This window comes from Mustela lutreola, chromosome 9, assembly GCF_030435805.1.
Source record: "Mustela lutreola isolate mMusLut2 chromosome 9, mMusLut2.pri, whole genome shotgun sequence".
Taxonomy (NCBI): Eukaryota; Metazoa; Chordata; class Mammalia; order Carnivora; family Mustelidae; genus Mustela; species Mustela lutreola.
Genome location: NC_081298.1, coordinates 94858143 through 94877949, shown reverse-complemented (window position 1 = coordinate 94877949; position 19807 = coordinate 94858143). Strand labels below are relative to the sequence as shown.

General features: G+C 42.1%; 1 long non-coding RNA gene across 1 annotated transcript; it reads left to right on the top strand.

The window, feature by feature from the left end:
• Nucleotides 1–52: 52 nt before the first annotated feature.
• LOC131840289 (uncharacterized) lies at nt 53–18202 on the top strand. The gene is made up of 3 exons (XR_009357307.1): nt 53–362; nt 2491–2626; nt 17750–18202. It is a non-coding gene; the product is annotated as an uncharacterized LOC131840289 (long non-coding RNA).
• The last annotated feature ends 1605 nt before the right edge of the window (nt 18203–19807 follow it).

Here is a 19807-nt window from a genome sequence, read left to right as displayed (position 1 = left end):
GCGGGGCGGCCGCGGTTGGAGTAGGCGGAGGCCCGACCGGAGGGTCGGGAACCGAAAGCTTCGGCGGCGACTGCGGGGCGCCACTTTTCTTGGCCTCCAGGGGGCGGACGCGGAGGCGTCAGCGCGGTCTCAGTCTGCGGGAAGGGGCTGCACCTAGGGGGTCGGGGGGCGCGGCCTCCACCCGGAATCCTAGCCCAGTTCTAGGCCTGCAGTCGTTCTACCACCGCCACCCGCACCCCTCCCCGCACTGCCGCACGTTCATGCCCCGCAGGGGCGCTTCAGCCTCTCAAGTTCACAGCCCGCCTAATCGCACGAGGAGACTCCTCCAGGCCAGGCCCTCCGGCTCGGGGCTGGGCACCCCTGTAAGTGGCCAGCAAGAGTCCCGAATGCGGGGTATGTCCCTTCAGGGCTCTGGGAACTCATCGCTCTCAGCTTTACGGGAACTACACTCTGGGAGCACCGCAGTGGCTCCTCCAAGTGATATAAAAACCTCTTCTCCCTTTCTAGACTCAGGACGACTCCAGCTGGTTCCCCTTCCTCTGAGCTTTCGGGGTCCATCTGCTTTTACAGGTCTGTGTTACCTGGATGTCTGCACCCACTCACGCTACACTTTTCCCAGGGTCAATTGCACTTACTCTCAACTTCTTAAAGAGGACTGAGACTACTACATTTGTCTTTCAGCTTTCTGCTTAAGTTCATTCTAGCTTATCTGTGAACTCAGGCCACAGAAAGACCCCGACCTCAAGACAATGGTTGGTTTGACCTTCACTACCCATCTTTGATACCCACCGACCTTTGTCCTACCCTTCCCTTATACAAACCTGGAAGTATTTTTGGCACTTTGAAGACAGTCTTTGACACATTAGTCGGCTGTCTTCCCGGTGTTGGCCTCCCTGAAATCAATTCCTCTCCGGTTTCAGCACCGCTCCTCTCTCTGCCTTTGGATTTTGTCAGCGGTGAATGGCCAACCCTGGTCTGTTTGGGACCCTCTGAGTCAAGTGTCTTTGCTCCCTTGTGCCCCGGCCACGCTTCAGGGTCACGTAATGAGCTGACTCTGATCCAGACCTGTACTTCAGAAAACCCACAGTTCCGGTTTTTTTCAAGGAGAGAGGGAAGATGAGAAACTTAACGAGGAGACCCTTCAGAGTCTAGTGAGGGTGGGAGTAACCTCCGACAACTCGGTCCGAGTCCTCACAAGGCTCTTCTGTCTCTGAGGATAGACAGCAAAGTTGCCTTTCAAGGCTCCAGAAAAAAAAAAAAAAATGCGTTTTGCTTGCTGGTGCTGTGTGGGCTATCATATCAACACCAAAACACCTTGCAGGGAAAGTTTTTTACTGGTCAGCATGGGTGCCCTTATTGCAAACTTTTTGTAATATGTGCAATTCAGATTGCACTGTGGAACATACTCTAACGACAAATGAAACTGCAAAGAAATCTTAAACATCATTTAGTAGATTTATTGTCAATATGCACAGTATTATTTTGAAATTATTTGATGAAAAGTAGGAGCGGGAAAAAAAGTACTTATATGTTAATGTTGTTAGGAGCCCCAGTTTTCAGTGTTAAAGAGACCAGGTATAAATTGAAGGAAGGTAAGGGGAAAGTCCGTAAAACTGAATTTGAATCGGAAGCCAGAAAATTGTAATGTTTATTGCAACTACTTTTACTATTATACAATGACTCTAAAACCATGTTTCTCTCTTCTGGTTGTGTTGGCTGGTTCTCCAGTACCTATACCTAATGTTTTTAAAGAGTTCTTCCTACAACAATGGCAGAGATTAGAGTATGCCCTGTGAAAATTTAAAAAAGGAAATCTGCTTAAAAAAAAAAAAAAAGGAGGGGCACCTGGGTGGCTCAGTCGGTTAAGAGGCTGCCAGATTCCCAGGATCCTGGGATCGAGTCTGCATCGGGCTCCCTGCTCTGCAGAGAGCCTGCTGCTTCCTCTCCCTCTACCTGCCGCTCTGCTTACTTTTGCTTTCTATCTCTCTGTCAAATAAGTAAATAAAATCTTTAAGAAAAAAAAATAAAAGAAATCTCCTTTAGAACGGAGTTGGAGGCCCTCGGGGTGAGCTCTCATGCCCTATTACTTATCAGTTAGAGATGCAAGGGGAGAGAACGACCTTGCACAGGGATACTGCTTTATTATTCCAGCAGGAGGAAGAAAGTCTTTTCTCCTGCCTTGGTAACAGCCCAGCCAATGAGAGACAGCAAGAACTCACCCAATGAAAAGCCATTGGCCCTACAAGGTTGTTGCTGGAACCGTCATGGCGGCTCTACTTTGAACTCCCAGTCTACTCACTCTAGTGGGCTTTCTGTGTATAACTTCCCAACTTCCCCTTTTCCTCTAGAAAAGAGCATTCCTCTCTTCTGTGGGGATGACTTACCTGATATCAGTTCTGTAGAGAGTGCATCCTCTGGGTGGTGATTCTCTGCTATTCTCAAATTAACCCATTTTTGCTGGCAAAATAACTGACAGTTTTGTTTTTTAAGGTTAATGTTACTTGGTGATTAGAAGTGGAATGCCAAGAAGACCTCCACCAACTCCAAGGCCGGTAAACAGACATGCCAGCATGGCCACAGAGTCAGCTGGGCACCTACTGCTTTCTGGCTGACCCTGGAGTTTGAGGTAAGTTTTCTCTTGGATTTTGAGCTCTGTACTTTGTGTGGCACTCTCCAGGCCTTATTAGGATGTTTTGAAAGGCCTCGCTGTTTGTTTTTTTGTTATCTGAGAGTGCTCATTTGGCTTTTTGTCAGACTTCTTTTGGGGACTGTTCCTGTTCCTGTTGGAGCTGTGCCTGTTGGAGCAGCACTAGGCTTCCATCAGACTCCTGTTTGGAACCAGACTGTTCCTATTGGAACTGGGTTGGCCTTTAGTCTGATTCCTTTTGGAATTGGGCTGTTTCTGATGCAGCTGTGCGGTTCCGGATTTTTTCTCTTTGCCCTAGACAAAAACCTCTACAAAATGGGATTGCAGTTATCAAAATGCTCCGAGGGTTTGCCACCCCCACTGCCCCCTCTTCCCCCCACCTCTGGCATGCCCTTACTGAGACTCTGGCTGGTTTTATGTTTAAAAACTATGGTCGCTCTGCCTGCACATTTATAACTAAATGGACTGACTTCACCAAAAGTAATTAAGAACAACAATGGCCATAATGGGGAACTTCTGATCTCTCTAAACCTAGTTTACTCAAAATTAAATTAGAATACTCCTTAAGAAAAAAAGAATGGGATACCTATTTTAAATGTTATCGTTAGAATAGGCAGTTAATTAGAAGTGAGCTGGAAGCAAGGATGGTGATAAAAAGGCTACACATTAGAAGCCTAGGGGCACAACATCGCACATTAGAAGGCTGGGGACACCACAACCCAACTTTGTGCTTTCCAAGACCAACAGGCCAAGAGCCACGGGTGCAAAGCAAGCCCTCTCCTCTTCCACCTCTGCCCTTGGGTAACCTACAGCTTCATTGCCCTATATTTACATCACGGTTAACCCCACTGCTATAGGGGAAGACGGCCATGACAGTTCCAGCAGGAACCTCGTAGGGCCAAACACTACCCCTCCCAACCGATTGAAGGCATCCCTTTAGATGATTTGAAACAACTTCAGTCAGAGACTGCCCTAGCTGTGACCAATAACCTATGCAAACATAAAAAGAAAAAGACGCCCTGAATCCCTGTGCAGTTGCCTCCTCTGGGCCTGCCCACACTCCCTTCTTGACAGTGTACTATGCTTCATAAACAGCTTTGTACCTGCTACCTTCTTTGAGCGTGGATCCCCACGTACCTTCTGTGGGGAATCCAAACACTGAGACCTCCATTCATATAACACAGACTCTCCAACAAGGTAGCAGTACCTTAAGGCATCCAGATATTTTCAGATCTAGCCTTTCCTAAACCTAGCTGTTCTAAAAGGACCTGTTTGGAAACAGCCCCCAAGGACAGCATGGTTTACCTGGACTAGGAGAAAGTCTGGAAAATCTTCCTTTTCTAACAAAGATGATTATCTGCCAAACCACCCCCCACCCCCACACACACAGTCTTTTTTTTTTTTTTTTTTTTAAGATTTTATTTATTTATTTGAGAGAGAGAGAAGAGCACAAGTAGGGGGAAAGGCAGAGGCAGAGGAAGGAACGCCTCCGCACCGAGCCGGTGCATGCTGTGGGGCTCCATCCCAGGACCCTGAGACCATGACCTGAGCTGAAGGCAGTTGCTTTTAACTAACTGAGTCACCCAGGTGCCCCTGCCAGTCTTATTTTAAGCAGTAATATTTCAGGGACAACACAACCCATAAAATCCTTTATAACTGGACAGTGATTCCCAAATTTGTCTGCATATTGGAGTCACTGGGGAATGACAAAAACACTGATGCCTGTGTTCCACAGGCCTGGACTTAGGAATTTTTGGATAAAATTTTTGTTCAAGGTACTTAAACTGAAAAAGAGAGAGAGGAAAAGAATTCACCCATTTCTCCCCACCTCCATCTCACCACTAATCTGTTCTTTGTATCTGTGTTTGTTTTGTTTCTTGTTTGTTTTTGTTTTAGATTTCACATATAAGAGAGATTATACCGTGTTTATCTTCTCTGTCTGACTTTATTTCACATAGCATAATGTCCTTGAGGTCCATTCATGATGTTGCAAATAAAAAGATTTCATTCTTTTATTTTGTGGTTGAATAATATTTATCCATTCGTTTATCTATGGATATTTAGGTTGTTACCATATCTTAGCTATTATAAATAACGTTGCAGTGAACATGGTGCTGCAGATATCTTTTCAAGTTGGTATTTTTGTTTTCTTTGCATAAATACCCAGAAGGGAATTACTGGATCATATGGTAGTTCTATTTTTAATTTTTTGAGGAACCTCCATATTCCTTTCCATAGTGGTTGCACCAATTTGCATTCCTACCAACAGTGCACAGGGTTCTCTTTTCTCCACATTCTCACTCTTGTTATTAACACCTGCTGTTTCTTGTCTTTTGATGATAGTCATTCTAACAGGTGTGAGGTGATAACTCATGTGGTTTTGATTTGCATTTCCCTGATGATTAATGATACAGAGCATCTTTCCTTATATCTGTGGGCCATCTATACATCTTTAGAAAAATGCCTATTCAGCTCTCCTAGCCATTTTTAAATTAGATTGTTTTGTTTGGGGGGGTTTTGTTTTGTTTTGTTTTTTGCTTTTTGTTTTTTTGTTTTGTTTTGTTTTGCTATTGAGTTGTATGAGTTCTTCATACATTTTGGATATTAACCCCTTATCAAATATATGAAGGGCAACTATTTTCTCCCACTCACTAGGTGGCCTTTACATTTTGTTGGTGGTTTCCTTTGCTGTGTAGAAGCTTCTTTGTTTGATGTAGTCCTAGCTGTTGTGTTTTTTGTCTTTGGCTTTTCAAGTTTTTATTTTAATTCCAGTTAGTTAACATACCGTGTTATATTAGTTTCAGGTATACAATATAGTGATCCAATACTTTCATACATCCCCCACTGCTCATAGTGACAAGTGTCCTCCTTGATCCCCATTGCCTATGTAACCCATTCCTGTCCCACCTCCCCTCTGGTAACCATCTGTTTGGTCTCTATAGTTTGAATCTGTTTCTTGATCTGTCTCTTTTTCTCTTTTCCCTTTGTTCATTTGTTTTGTTTCTTAAATTCCACATGTGAGTGAAATCATATGGTATTTGTCTTTCTCTGACTTATTTCACTTAGAATTATACTCTAGCTCCTCCCAGTTTATTGCAAATGGTGAGATTTCATTCCATTGTGTATATATACCGCATTTTTTTATCCATTCACCAATCAATGGACACTCGGCTGGCTTCATATTTTGGCTGTTTTAATAATGTTGCTATAAACATGAAGGTGTGTATATCCCTTTGAATTAGTGCGTTTATGTTCTTTGGGTAAATACCCTATTTAATGCAATTGCTGGATCATAGGGTAGTTCTATCTTTAGCTTTTGGGGGACTGTCCATACCTTTTTCCACGGTCACTGTGCCCGTTTGCATTCCTAACCAGCAGTACACAAGAGCACCTTTTCTTCCACATTGTTGCCAATACCTTTTGTTCCTGTGTTGTTGACTTTAGACATTCTGATAGGTGTGAGGTGAAAACTCATTGTGATTTTGATGTGCATTTCCCTGATCATGAGTGATGTTGAGCATCTGTTCATGTGTCTGTTGGCCATCTGCATATCCTCTTTGGAGGAATGTCTGTGCATGTCTTCTGCCCATTTTTAAAATGGATTATTTGGTTTTGGGTATTGAGTTTTATAAGTTCATTATGTATTTTGGATATTAACCCTTTATCAGATATGTCATTTGCAAATAACTTATCTCATTCCATAGGTTGTCTTTTAGTTTTGTTGATTGTTTCCTTTGCTGTGCAGAAGCTTTTTATTTTTATGTGATCCTAATAGTTTATTTTTGCTTTTGTTTTCCTTGCCTCAGGAAACATCTAGAAAAAGTTGCTATGGCCAGTGTTGAAGAGTTTACTGCCTGTGTTCTCTTCTAGGATTTTTATGGTTTCAGGTCTCACATTTAGGTCTTTCATCCATTTTGAACTTATTTTTGTGTATGCAGTAAGAAAGTGGTCTGGTTTCTTTTGTATGTTGCTGTCCAGTTTTCCTAAGACCATTTATTGAAGAGGCTATCTTTCTCCAATTGGATATTCTTTCCTGCTTTGTTGAAGGTTTGCTCTGTTTATTGCCAACAATCCATGATGATATTTTTTTTTTAAAGACTTCTGCTTGCTTCTGAATATTCAAGTGTCTGAGGTACAGAATACAGAAGTAGCATATTTAATAATATTATTAACCCTCATATACACAGCAGACGTTAACTGTAAAAACTGTTTTTAGTAACATATTTTATAGAAGGAAATTTGTATCTTCATCAAATGTCAAAGATCCTCCATCTTCTACCACTAAAAATAGTTGGCAGTCCATGGCAATAATTTTGTCAAGCTTTATGTTTCAATTTTTTTGTCTCAAAAGTAGAAGAGACAATGCTCTTGAAGTATTTTTATGAAGTCTGTTGTTTTGTAACTTGATTCCTAAGAACAGAAAGGGTTTAGGATGTCTCATTTTACTCTGAAACTTTCTCTTTTTATTCATAGTCTATATTTAGTTATATCTGGGTCAAAGTTTTTTCAGCATGGATGTCCTTTACATAATTTTAGAGTTTTCCACCTCGTGAACTTTTGGGGTGGCAAAGTTGATGTTCTTCTTGTAAGTTATCCTTGCAAGATGTGAAGAATTCCCAAAGGGGACTTTTTCTTGAAAGACTCAAAGCTAAATAAAATTAAAGCAAAAGTTAAATAAAGTCCTAAACATTAGTTTGTTTAATGTTATGAATGCTAAAATGTCAAGTAAGTCTACAATGATTAAAATTCTAATATAATCTCTTTTTTTTTCTTAGTACATTTATGTATCATTTAAGGATCTATTTATTGGGGTGCCTGGGTGGCTCAGTGGGTTAAAACCTCTGCCTTCAGTTCAGGTCATGATCGCAGGGTCCTGGGATCAAGCCTCGCATCGGGCTCTCTGCTCAGTGGGGAGCCTGCTTCCCCCCCCCCAATCTCCCTGCCTCTCTGCCTACTTGTGATTTCTCTCTCTGTCAAATAAATAAATAAATAAATAAATATTTTTAAAAAAGAATCTATTTACTTTTTTTTTTTTTTTAAAGATTTTATTTGTCAGAGAGAGAGAGAGGGAGAGAGAGCGAGCTCAGGCAGACAGAACTGCAGGCAGAGGCAGAGGGAGAAGCAGGCTCCCCGCCGAGCAAAGAGCCAGATATGGGACTCGATCCCAGGACGCTGGGATCATGACCTGAGCCAAAGGCAGCTGCTTAAGCAACTGAGCCACCCAGGCGTCCCAAGGATCTATTTACTTTTGAATAAAGAATACACTGACATGGCTTTGAAAAGTCAAAATAATACAAAAAGGTATGCTCTGTGTATATTCACTTCCACACCAACCCCCCTCTCTGTCCTCTATAGTTAACTAGTTTTATAATTTATTGGAGATTTTTCTAGTATTTAATATATGAGTGTAAGAAAATCTAAGTGTGTGTATGTGTGTGTGAATATATATATATATATATATATATATATATAATTTCCCCTTTTTATTGTGTAAAACATAACAGTATACACTTTTTTCCAGTTCTTCACTTTGCCTTTTCATTCAATTTTCACATCAGTATATAGAGAAATTTTCATTCACTTTTACAGCTTCATATTATACACTGAAGTATAATGAAGTACCACAGTGTATTTAACCAGCCCCCTCTTTCAAAAGCAAAAAACAGGTAAGACTACACCCAACTACATAGTCAATTAATCTTTGACAAAGCAGGAAAGAATATCCAATGTGAAAAGGTAGTCTGTCCCTTCTCCCTCTCACTTTGCTCCTCCCTCCCATTCCTTCACTTGTACTCTCTCTATGTCAAATAAATAAATAAAGACTTTCAGGAAAAAAAAAAGGAGCTTATTTGCTAGAAACTGCTGAAGAAGTAATCAACTCAGTCTTCATACGTGATATTTGCTGTTGGAGTAGGAATTTACAGATAAACAAGAGCCGTGAGGAGGCTAGAATAAACCATGAGATGATAGATTCACATTGCCAACATCAACATGTTCTCATTTAGCTTAATATAGATCCAGAGAGATAAATAGACAAATAATTACAGATACTGTTTACATATATTTCCAAGCTCTGTCCTCTGAGAGGGTCAAGAAGCGTCTGCTTCTTAGGTATTCAGTAGAGATGAGCATACCTAGTGCCCACATCTTCATTTCTCATTCCATTCTCCTAGAAAAGGAACCAGGGCTCCTTGGAAAATGGCTGATTCTAAAACTGGGGTAGGAAATAGCCTGGAGCAACTTGTAGTGCCTTAAAGGAAAAAATAAAAATAAAAACACATAAAATGAGAGGAATATGTCAAAGAGACATAAGACACAACTGAAAGTGCTCCTAGTGGCCAAAGCAGGGCAAATTGAGCAATAATACCAAGTAGTATTGGATTATAACCTAAAGTATAAAATACCAAGTAGTATTGGATTATAACCCAAAGTATAAAATAATTATCTGTGAGTCCACATGCCATAAATAAATGGTTAAATACATAAAAGTATACATGGAGGAGAAAAGACAAATCTCCCATATAGAAGAATGCCAAGCAACTTATGTAGATCCTTCAAGGTAGTAGTTATGCTCCATCTTTATGCTTTACCTCAAGATGGCAGGGCATAACTCCCCACTTCTTATGTGTGGGCCAGGTGTACTGAATTCTTTCCAAATTGTATGGTATGTAAAGGGGTAAAAAAGTAACATTATAGTGGATAGACCTGACAAAAATTACCTCAACATCAACACTGATGAATCATGTTGATACCATGTACCTGGGATATGATGTGATAGGAATGTTGCTTTATACCATGTACCGTGGATATGATGTGATAGGAATGTCGCTTTACTCTGTGGTCTTCCTCTTCAAAACCCATAATCCCATATAATCAGGACAAAGACATTAGACAAACCCAAATTGAGGACATTCTACCAAATACTTGAACAATACTCCTCAAAAATGACAAGGTTATCAAAAACATTGAAAGCCTGAGTAACTGTCATTGTCAAAAGGACACTAAGGAGATGTAGTAACTAAATGTAATATGGGATCCTGAAAAAGAATATTAAGTGAAAACTAAAGAAATCTGAATGAAGTGTTGACTTTAGGAAATAGTAATAATTTGCTCACTAGTTGTGAGCAAATGTTCCACATTAATGCAAAATATTGAAAATAGGGGAAGCTGGATGTGAACTTCACACCCCATAGTTTTTCTGTAAATCTAAAACGATTCTAAAAAAATAATGATCCACTTATTAACCCATAGTTTCCTTTAAACAGTTACCTGAATTTAGGTAGATATGTTCTTATGTCTGATCCAATGTATCCAAAAAAGGACACCTGGGTGGCTCAGTCAGTTGAGCTGCTGGGTCAGGTCATGATATCAGGGTCATGGGATTGAGAGCCCTGAGACAGCCTACATGCTCAGCAGGGGAGTCTGCTTGAGGTTCTTTCCCTCTCCCTTTGCGCTTCCCCCTGTTCATTCTCTCTCTCTCTCAATCTCTCTCAAATAAATAAACCTTTTTTAAAAAATGCATCCAAAAATTTAGATGGATTAATGGAAGGATAGAGGGCTGACTAGGTGGATAGACATATATTAAAGCAATAATAGTAGTTGTCGATAGTAAAATCTAGGGGGTCAACTCAGCAATTCCACTCGTAGGTATCTACCTAAGAGAAATGGAAACCTGTGTCTGTACAATGACTTGTTTGCAAACATTCATAGCAGCATTATTCACAATAGCCCAAGCTTGAAGCAATTTCAGTGTCCAGCAACTGGTGAATGGATAGACTAAATGTGGCAGATCCATACAATGGAATACTACTCAGCAAAGAAAAGGAACAAAGTGTTGATACATGCTACAACATAGGTGAACCTCATGAAAGCAGCCAGACACAAATAACTAGATCTTTTATGATTCTATTTTTGTAAAATTTTTAGAAAGACTGAAACAATAGAGACAGAATGCAAGTCAATGGTTAATCATGACCAAGAATGGAAGCAAGAATTAGCTGCAAATAAGCATGAGGGAACTATTTGGGGGTGATAGAAGTGTTCTAAAATGATTGTGATGATCATTACACAACTATATTTTATACTTTTTGCTCTTAAATTTGAATTTTTAATCCATTCTGAATTAGTTTGTATATGGTATGAAGTAAAGGTCCAATGTTTTTTGCCTGTGGATATCCTGTTTTCTTAAAATACTTTCTTGAGCAAGTCGACCTTTTCCTCATTGACCTGTCAAAAATTAATTGACCAGAGATGTGAGGATTTATTTCTGCATTTTCTATTTTATTCTGCTGATCTATATGTCTATCCTAATGCCAGTACTATACTGTTTTTGTGACTATAGTTTTTAGTAAGTTTTTGAAATTGGGAATTGTAAGTTCTTCAGATTTGTGTTTTTTTCTTTTCAAGATTGTTTTGGCTATTCAGAGTCCTTTGAAATTTCATAGAAATTTTAGGATGAGCTTTAACTTTTTGGGAAAGAAAAAAGACCAAATAAATACCATTGGGATTTTGATAGGGATTGCATTGAATCTGTATATTTCCGATCTATGAACATGGGATATTTTTGCATTTACTTGGGTATTCTTGAACTTCTTTCAGTGATGTTTTATAGCTTTTAGTACATAAGTCTTGTGTTTTCTTAGTTAACTTTACTCCTGAGCATTTTCTTTTGGTGCTATTTTAAATGGAATTATTTTCTTAATTTTCTTTTTGGAAATTCTCATTTCTTTTTGCTAGTAGTATATAGAAATACAACTGATTTTTATGTGTTAATTTTGTATCCTGCAACTCCGCTGAATTCAGTTATTAACTATACCATATGTGTATATGCACGCACGCGCGCGTGTGTGTGTGTGTGTGTGTGAAAACAGAGAGAAAGGAGGGCATTTTGTATCCATAAATAGACAATACCTATTTTTTAATGACCTAAAGAACATTTACAAAAATCATCATGTACATAATGATCTCATAAATCTCCAAAATTCTCTTAACACAATGTAATAAAATGATTTTCTTTAAAAAATCACTTTAAATTCCTAAACCACATTTCCAAATAACTCAGTTCAAAGAAGAAATATAAGTCCATTCCTGAAATAATAATACTGAGAACATGACTTTATACACCAATGGAACTGTGCTCCAAGGAAAATTTATAATCACTAAATATTTTATTAGAAAGCAAAAAAGAAAAGAAATGAATCAAGTGTCTGCAAAAACCAGAAATCCATTCAGACAAGATAAAACAGAAAAAAATAGGGCGCCTGGGTGGCTCAGTGGGTTAAGCTTCTGCCTTCGGCTCAGGTCATGATCACAGGGTGCTGGGATCGAGTCCCGCATTAGGCCCTTTGCTCAGCAGGGAGCCTGGTTCCTTCTCTCTCTCTCTCTCTGCCTGCCTCTCTGCCTACTTGTGATCTCTTTCTCTGTCACATAAAGAAATAAAATCTAAACAAACAAACAAAAAACAAAAAATGTATTTTTGATTTGATTTATAGCCCTGGAAGATCAAGCTAAAAAACAGGTCCAAAAAGGGCAGAAACCCCAGGTGGTTCTGGGGTTGCTTTCTGAACCAGGTAACAGAAACCAATGAATCAGTTACAGGATAATTCAGCTACAGCTGTTTTAGGTCTTGCCATTTTGCTTAAGATTTAGTTGCCATGGAGAGAGCATCAAATTAACCTAAGTCAGGTTTCATGTCTTTTTTTTTTTTTTTTTTTAAATCTAGAAAAGTTCTGTGCATCTTCACTGATGGTTTCAGATGGCCGATAGGGAAGGGTTGGGTCCACAGCAAAAACTGAGGTAGTTTATCAGAACAAGGGGCAATAGATTCAGAGTAATAAAAACAACAAATTGTCCATTCCACACTTTTAGAAGCTAGATTTCTGTGAGTCTGTTCACTATAGCATTTATCTATAGTACCAAAAATCATAAGCACTCAATATTAGCTGAACAGTTAAGTAAAATACAGCACATTTATGATGCAGCCATTACTAATCGTGTTTTGGATCAATATTTAAAGCCTGAGAAACTCGCTATGGAAAAATTGAGTATAAACTATATAGAGTCTATGGATTAAGTTTAGTTCTAAAAGTTTTATTTATGCACATAACCAACACCTGAAGAGAATGCGCAAAAATGTGATGGGTGTGTGTCTACATCCTAATACCCGATGTAATATGACCTTATTTGGAAAAGAGATCTTTGTAGATGTAGAAGTAATTAAATTAATGATCTTGAGAGGAGATCATCCTTGATTATCCCCATGGGTCCTAAATCCAGTGACCCAGTGTCCTTGTGGGAGGCAGAAGAGAAGACACAAACTGCAGAGAAGGCCATGGCCATAGGAAGACAGAGATAAAAGTAGCCATAAGCCAAGGAATGTCTAAAGCCACCAGAAGCTGGAAGAGGCAAGAAGTGAATCTCTTCTAGAGCCTTCGACAAGAATGTAGCCCTCCTGACACCTTGATTTTAGACTTTTGCTCACCATAACTGTGAGAGACTAAATTTGTTGTTTTAAGCCACCCAGTTTGTGGTAATTTGTTACTGTTTATTATTTTGGAAATAAATTTGGAAATAATTTGGTGACAAATTACCACAAACTGGGTGGCTTAAAACAACAGAAATCTATTTCACACACACATACACACACGAAAAACAGCAATCTCACTGTAGATAGATGGATAGAGCCAATATATGAAGTTTATTTTCCCAAAATTGCCATATTTTCCCGCAACAAAACTTATTGTTTAAGAATGTGTCTCTTAAAAAGGCTAGCAAATTTAATGTCAGACAAAATAAAATTTAAGCAAGAAGAATTAAATGTGCGCATATTCTCACAGGCAATTCTGGGTGAGAATGCTAACTGATGTGACTCAGGAAGCCCCTCCAGCGGTGTCTCCTGTTGGCTGGCTTGCTTTGAATGCCCCAGCTCTTGAAGGTTCTTCCCCCTCCCTGAGGTACCGGTGTCCCCTTTCCCTCCAATCTGGGAGTTTGGCTTTACCCCATTTCACTTTTACAAATGGCCCACATCAGTACCTGTTTTCCTAACGGAAGGAAATCTGAAGAGGATTTTTGCTTTTAGAACCTAGTCATTGCTTCTTTATGCCATTTTGGCTTAGGAAAGGGGTTCTGGGAATGCACGGACTATACTTTCGGAAATTAGGGAATCTATTCCCCTCTCCCACCTCCTTCCTTTGCTTTGGTGTCCTGGCTGGGTGGACTGGTGTGGGACTGGGTCTCCGTCCTCTGCTGCCCCCTTGGTTCGCGCCCCGGATGACCGACCCCAGCACTCAGCATCCCCGATCCCCTACTTGTCAGGGAAGGGGGATCAGACATTTACAGAGTGGGGTTGTCACGGGCCTTTCAAGTTCTCATAACCCGTGGAGGGCTAATGAGTAAAAAACAACAGAAAGTCCCGCGCTGCCCTGCGAGTTCCGCTGCCGCTGGTGGTGACTGTTTTCTGTTCTCCAAGGGCTGAGGTGAGAGTTCAAGTCTTTCGTTTTTGTTGGTAGGGGTAGGAGTTGGGGGTGGGGCGAAGGCCGGGCCGCGAAAACACAGGCCACCTTATTTTTGGAAATCGGGCCGCAAAAGGTGTTGTCCTTGGTATTCTCGCTCCCCAGTATCCCCAGATCACCCAACAAAGCGGGCGCCATCCATCCGGGCGGATTCTGGAAAGGGGGGCTCTCTTGGGAGGCGCGGCAATGCGGAGATCCGCTGCAACGCGGAGATCCGCTGCAACAGCACCAGGACCCCAGGCGGGGTTTACGCCCAAGCTGCACAGCCGCCACCAGGTGGCGCTAAAGCGCAGCCGAGACCCGGGGGATTGGCGTCGCGCAGCCCCACTCTGGAGAAGCTGGGGAAGCCTGAGGATCAGACTCTGCGTGCTCTCTGGAGAAGGGGCCCTGCCCTTTGCCTCCTTCGTAACCCCAGTTAGGGATGTGAGGTCCAAAAGTGTAGGGGCACCTGGGTGGCTCAGTGGGTTAAGCCGCTGCCTTTGGCTCGGGTCATGATCTCGGGGTCCTGGGATCGAGTCCCGCATGGGTCTCTCTGCTCAGCAGGGAGCCTGCTTCCCTCTCTCTCTCTCTGCCTGCCTCTCTGCCTACTTGTGATCTCTCTCTGTCAAATAAATAAATAAAACCTTAAAAAAAAAAAAGTGCAGGTTCTCTGGGGTGGATGGACAGGCCGACTGGAGAGGTGTCAAGACTGTTTCAGGACTGGAGGACCTGAGAATGGGAAGTTTTCACGGAGGTGGGCGGGAGAGGGTGGGAGAGTACTAGTGGACTTGGGGTCCCAAGCCAGGAAGTGAGGGAGACAGGCTGCGAAGATAATGTCTGCATAGGTATGCCCTGGCAGGTGACAGGCCTGGGGGAGAAGATGATCTCTAGGGATGCCATAGTGGGCAGGAAAGGACCACAGAGCATTCAGAAGACTTTCCCTTAATGCTACAAAGTACCCTCTCCCCATCCCCCCACCCCCACCCACGTCTTAGATGCATCCTGCTGTGGGAAGGTGGGAAAGGGGAAACCCCAAATGACTGGTAAATTTCTGAAAAAACAGAAATAGCTGAGTTTGCCTGGAAGTAACTAATATTTGTGGGTGGCTGATGGGTTTTATTGTTTTTATGGCCATTGTGAGTAATAGGTACTCAAAAAAGAGGACAAGTTTTGTCATGGAAAAATAAAGTTACATTTTGTTTTGCCAAATCTAGATCTTAGCCTGTGACATGCAGATCAGCTACAAATATTCCTAAAAATTGATTGCATAAAAGAAACCTTGAAAAATCCCCCAAAGCAGAAATTGTACGGACGATATTCTGTAGCTACATTGTAACCAATAAATATGTCAAAGCAAAACAAGAAAACCCAGCCACTTGGACATCACAAAAGGAGGGGAAATTATTTTAAACAGCACTAGAGTCATAGCAAAATTGGGAGATGAGAATACCAGAATCTTTAGGAAAAGAATAAATAAGAAAACAGAATATCAGTGCTCAGGTATATGGACAAAGCTGTGTTTTCAGCTATAAACTCGTAGCTTTAAATGCTTTTGTAAGCTGGCACAAAGAGAATTTAATTTACTGACTACTCCACTTAGAATTTTAGAGAAACAAAAGCCTTTAAAAAAAAAAAGATTTTTATTTATTTATCTGAGAGGGAGACACAGAGATTGAGCATAAGCCTGGGGGGAGGAGCAGAGGGAAAGGGAGAGGCAGACTCTGTGGGTAAGGAGCCCAATGCGGAGCTCAATCCCAGGACTCCAGGATCATGACCTGAGCTAAAGGCAGACGCTTAACTGACTGAGCCACCCAGACATCCCCCAAAACAACAAATCCTTAAGATAGGAGTAAATAAATAAGTGCAGAGATGAGTTAATTAGAAAAAAGAGTAGAGCTAGTTATTTTTTAAAAAATGAGTAGACAGGGGCGCCTGGGTGGCTCAGTGGGTTAATGCCTCTGCCTTCAGCTCAGGTCATGATCTTGGGGTCCTGGGATCGAGCCCCGCATCAGGTTCTCTGCTCAGTGGGGAGCCTGCTTCCTCCTCTCTCTCTGCCTGCCTCTCTGCCTACTTGGATCTCTGTCTGTCAAATAAATAAATAAAATCTTTAAAAAAAAATGAGTAGACAATTTACACTAAGAGAAAATGCAAAATATACATCTCTTACTTACCTTGTCCTTCAGAAAGTCCTTAGCTGTCCCCCTGTCTGAGCGGTGAGCCCTACTTTCCTTCCAATTTGTCTACTGTGCCCCTCTAAGGAGAGTCACTATACACCCTTCCTCATAGGTTAGAGCCCAGTGCCATAAGATCTGACATAATCTTCAAAATCCTGAAGTTCCCACCCCTACATAGCCAGGACAAGATTGGGAACATCCCTTTTGAGGATGATAGCATGATAGCTGGTTGATAGGAGTCACTGACCAGTTGTGAAGTGCTTATACCTGTGTGTATAGTGCGTGTACAAGGGTAAGGCTGTGCATAGGTATGTGTGTTCAGATACGGGTGTACAAGGGTGGCGTGTGTGTACAAGTGTAGGAATGTGTGTACAAATATAGTATGGATATACAAGTGTGGGTCTGTATAAGTGTGGGTAGGTGTGCAAATGCAGGGATATGTTGTTTTCTTTCAATCTTTGAATTATTCTGAATTGTTGAATCCAGATGGTCTCGAAGCATCCATTCTCAACCCAGAAGTACATTTAAAAAAATATATTTTATTTATTTATTTGACACAGAGAAAGACACAGCAAGAGAGGGAACACAAGCAAGGGGAGTGGGAGAGGGAGAAGCAGGCTCCCCACTGAGCAAGGAGCCCAGTGTGGGACTTGATCCCGGGACCCCAGGATCCTGACCCGAGCTGAATGCAGATGCTTAACCGACTGAGCCACCTAGGCATTCCCAGAAGTACATTTTTTATATTCTCTGCAACTACTGATAGACATTATTATAAACTGAGGGTTTCAATGAATTCAAAGTGTGCACCCCAAAGGAAAAACCAGAGGGAACTACTTTGATTTTCTTATCCACCTGTATAAATCATCTGTAATATCAGCATCATATACCGGTGACTCAGTGCAAAACAGTCATTATCTCAGTTAATCTTTCATTATGGAGGACGTGCTATTATTCCCATCAAGAGATAGCTAGGGGGGCACCTGGGTGGCTCAGTGGGTTAAAGCCTCTGCCTTCGGCTCAGGTCATGATCCCAGGGTCCCGGGATCGAGTCCCACATCGGGCTCTCTGCTGAGAGCCCGCTTCCCTCTCTCTCTGCCTGCCTCTCTGCCTACTTGTGATCTGTCTCTCTATCAAATAAATAAATAAATAATCTTAAAAAAAAAGAGAGAGAGAGAGATAGCTAGGGCTAAGAAGGGATACAGGTGTGTGCCCTGCATTACACACCTATCCCAGTGCTGACCTGCAGTGAGGTTTGTGGCTCCCAAGATACCGGTTTTACCATTTTGCTATAAAAAGCATAGTAAGGTTTCTTTTATAATAAAAGTATGTTTAAGTTATTTTTAAATTATTTTTCTCCAGTGCTTTGAAAAGTATTTTTTCTTCATTCTTGTTATATGCATATAAAAAATACTATGTCTGTCTGCCTTGGTCTTTTTCAGCCCTAGGTGTGACCTGACACTGTGTTATGATATGACCTCTGTAAGGTGGCCGCAGAATCTGGAGGTTTTTCACTTGCGTCAAGTCCAGACCCCTTCTTGCCCTGCCATAATCTGCCCCAGTGGGAAGACCTCCTTGTTCTCATAATCCTTTGGTCTCTAGTCTGGCCTCAGAATCTGCTTTTCATCATTCTGGTCTGCTGCTTCTCACAAATGAGCAAACATGGCCCCGGCCATCATTAGAACACCGCAGCTGCTAATACAAAGTGCTTCTTCTGTACTTGAGTCCTCTTTAAGATATAACATGTAGGGGCACCTGGGTGGCTCAGTGGGTTAAGCTTCTGCCTTCAGCTCAGGTCATGGTCTCGGGGTCTTGGGATCAAGCCCCGCATCGGGCTCTCTGCTCAGCAGGGAGCCTGCTTCCCCCCCCCACCCCCACCTCTCTGACTACTTGTGATTTCTCTGTGTCAAATAAATAAATAAAATATTTTTTAAAATAAAATATTTTTACATAATATGTAAAATGCCTACCTTATACTGTTATTGAAATTTATTTTTTCACAGTGTTTGTTTTGATTTATTAATACTGTAAGGTTTTCCCGATTTGCCACATCATCCATTTTCCCCCCATTTTGCTGTTCAATCTTAAGCAAAATCCGTGGGCTCCCTACACCTTGCTAAATTCGAGCATTGGGAGAGCATCCCGAGGGTGAGAAGACTAAAATTCCTAAAAGTGCCTTGGTGTTCCTAAGGTTTGCTAGACCTGGCTCTATCTGGCTACAATTATTATCAGCAATTTCTCTGAGCTGTGGCGTACGTTCGCAGTGGTTTTTGCCTTTCCTTTTTGTTCAGTGTTGTGTGGGCGTTTTGCTGGAAAGTTGAAAGGAGTTGCGTTGAGGACTGTTAGCCAGAACATCCTCTCAAAACACAGTTGGGCTGAATCCGACAAAGTCCTGTGGAACAGCCAGATACTGAACTTGGAGGTTCCCGGAGTTGGCACCGGGGGCAGTGGAAACCTTCCCTCTCCGTCCATCCCTTGCCACTATGCTCGCTTCTCACCCTCTTTAGGAACGCAAGGGAGGTCTGGCGAGATACAAGTGTCTGTGGCTCTGGAAAAGACTCACAGGAGTGTTGCCCTGGAGGAAAAAAGCCAGAAAGGTGATCTTGACTGCTTCAGAAAATTCTGCCCCCTTAGGTTCAGTCAAGGCTGAGGGGGAGGGGAGGGGGAGTCTCCTTGTGGCTCCTTCTCTTCCATGGTGGTCTTACTGACCAGGGCTCCCTCAGGGTCTGTGCTCCTGAGACCGTGCTGAGACCACAGCCAGGTGATAGCCCCACCTCACAAAGGTCTCCACAGCTGCTCTTTCATGAAGTCTCAGGCATTTGGGAACTTCTGCTGTTGTAGTATGAGCTAGAGAGAGGGTGCGACCTGCCTCGGCACTCGGAGACCCCACTCCGAAGGTTGGGGGTCACCACTGTGGCGGCTTCTCCCTCACGATCATCATCTCCCGATAGCCAAGTGTTCCAGCCCCTGACACGTTTGTAGTGTTTTTCCCCCTCTGTATTTGGCAGTTGAGGGAAATGACCCCAAAGAGTTACATTCACTTAACAGACCCCTTATGTCTGAAGGATGAAGGGGAATGGGGGCAAAGGGGTGGGGATCGCAGTGGAGGGAGGGAGGAGGAGCCAGGATAAGGAGCCAGCATCAAAGACAGCCAAGGTGGCTGCAGTTTGGACAGTGATGGGGGAGTGGTACCACGTAAGGTGAGGAGTTGAGGGTCTTTATCATGATAGCAATGAAGAGCCATTCAAGGCTTTGAAACAGATTAGTGGATAGAACGTGATCTGTGTTCTAAAACAAACTGATCTGTGCTACGATTGCAGCAGGATAGAGCACGGTCTTAATAGGGTATAGCTAGGGTCTATGTGTGAGGGGATGGCAGGACGAGGGTGTCGGCAACAGGCTCGGAGAGCAGACCTATTTAGAATCTGTGAGCAAGGAGCGAAAGATGCACCTACAGCTCAAGGGTGAGGTCACACTCACCCTTCCGAGCCCACTCACAC